We start from the raw sequence: 2,170 nt of genomic DNA on the forward strand, positions 1-2,170 counted from the left end.
CGCCCCATCCGCCGACCCACGGATCCCGTCGTGGGGGGAGACGTTAACGGGGCGGATGCTGCTGGCACCTACATCTCCCCTAAAGCCGAAGGGGAAGGCAGGATGGAAAAGGCAGCTCTGCATGACAAGAGAATTATTTTTGGCTTGCAAAAGCCCAAAGGATGCGATGTTGGAACACCGGGAGGCAAGCAAAGGGTGACCTCGGAGGAAGGCATCCACGCCTCGACGTGGAAACCACGGAGCCAAGCGCAGAGCCGCCGGCTGGCCAGGGATGCTCCTGCGGTCCCCCCGGGGACACCGAGGACGCTGCGGTGGCAGAGGGGGTCCGTCAGCAGCAGGAGGATCAGCTTTGCGAGGATCAAACACATGGGAACGGTCTCAGAGAGCACAAGTGGGATTGTGCCTCTTTATCCCCCCAGAAAACCAGGCGGGGTTGGCAGCTGGATGTCCTGCTCCACCCTGGGATGAAGCCAAAAGGCGCCTGCGTGCATGTCCCTGCACAAGGGCGGATGATCCCGATCCCAAAATGCAAAATGAGCTTTTGCTGCCAGCTGCCCCCCCAGACCTCGCTCTGCCCAGCAGGACACCGGTCCTTCGGGGCAGCAAAACTCACTCCTGGGAGATTTCAGCACGCTCACCCCACTTACTCACGCCGCTTTTCCCCACGCGCTCCTCCAGGCGACGTGGGCTTCCAGCGGCGGCGGAAGCTGTCGGCGGGAGGAGCAGAAGGGACGGCACCGGGCTCTGAAATCCCGCGGTAGGGGGAGATGCGGAACGCCGCCGCACTGCCATCTGCTTCTCCAGCGCAGGATCTCTGCCCAGAACGGCGTGACACCAGGACGTTTGTTTTCCAAACGACTTTTCTAATCGCCCTTTAGCGGGACACAAATATTGACAGCAAAGCAGAGAGGAGCTGGAAAACATCCCCAAGAAGAGGCGACAGGAGGGAAATCCTCCTCTACCCAGCACAGAGGGGAAAAGTGCCGGCTCCGTTTTCAACGGGACTTTGGACCGAGGGGAGCCTGGAGGTTGAGGATGGGGATGGACCCGTCTTCAGGCTCGACGTCGCTTTTCCCCGTGCCAGGGGATGGCTCACAAGCGACCCGGAGGAGCCACCCTTGCTGCACCCCCGCCAAGGCGTATATCCCCCCGATACCTCCCCGAGCGAAAAAGAGACGAGGGCTAAAACCACCGAGCTGTCGAGAAGAGCTGGAGAGGACACAGCTGAACCTCCGCGGGGCTGGGCAGAGCCCAGGGACGCTGGCACCGCAGCCCGGCTCCGGGTCGCTCCATCTCCAAAACGCTGGTTTGCATCACCACCAGCTCCTCTTGTGCCACCTGCCTGGAGCTCAGCCGGGCTGACGGCTTTTATTTGGTGCTCAGGACCTGCTCCGCCTGAACCCTTTTTATCAGGATCTCTGCTGGGGAAAGAACAAACTCACAGCATCCCACTTTCTCTGGGCTCACAGACAGGTTTTAAACGCATCCCACTGATCTTTTAAAGCGTTTCCTTCGATCGCTTCCTTCCCAGCCCCTCACCAAAAAGTTTCTGGTCTTTCTTGCCTTTCAACACCTCTTGGCCAACCACGTCCTCCTTCTAGCTGCCCTGCTTCTGAAAGCAAAACCGATTCTGGACCCTCTCTTTTTCAGAAATCCCAGCTTTAAGGCAGGAATGAGCCATTCTTCCTTCCCACGCTCTCAGAGATGCTCTGCAAGGGACGCTCCTCCTGCGCAGGACCGATCACACGAGGATTTCTCCTTGTTTGGTGTTAACGGGAAGGTCTTCGCCCCAGAAGGGGGTTTTTTTTTTTGTTGTTCTTCTTAGAAATCCTCAGCCTGAGATCCCCCGTTCAGCCCTTTCTGACGGAAGACAAGAGTCCTGGTCTCGAGTCAGTGACTCCCATCGGAAAGGAGACGGCAGAGATGGAAGAGCCCAGCTCCATCCCCACCAGCCCAACACGGGGAGTTATTTTGGTAGCTCAAAACACGACTATTTTCTTAGGCAAAAGAACTATTTTTCTAAGGCGAGACAAAGCTGACAAGGGGGAAGGGACGGGTATTTTTAACCTCCCTGCCCAAGCGGTGCTAACTACCCTGTCTCACAGAAAAAATAAGTTTACAACCAGCACCAGCTCTGGGTGGACACAGCTCCCGGACGGGAGCGACGGCG

This window comes from Pterocles gutturalis, unplaced genomic scaffold (genome assembly GCF_000699245.1).
Source record: "Pterocles gutturalis isolate BGI_N339 unplaced genomic scaffold, ASM69924v1 scaffold17157, whole genome shotgun sequence".
Taxonomy (NCBI): domain Eukaryota; kingdom Metazoa; phylum Chordata; class Aves; order Pterocliformes; family Pteroclidae; genus Pterocles; species Pterocles gutturalis.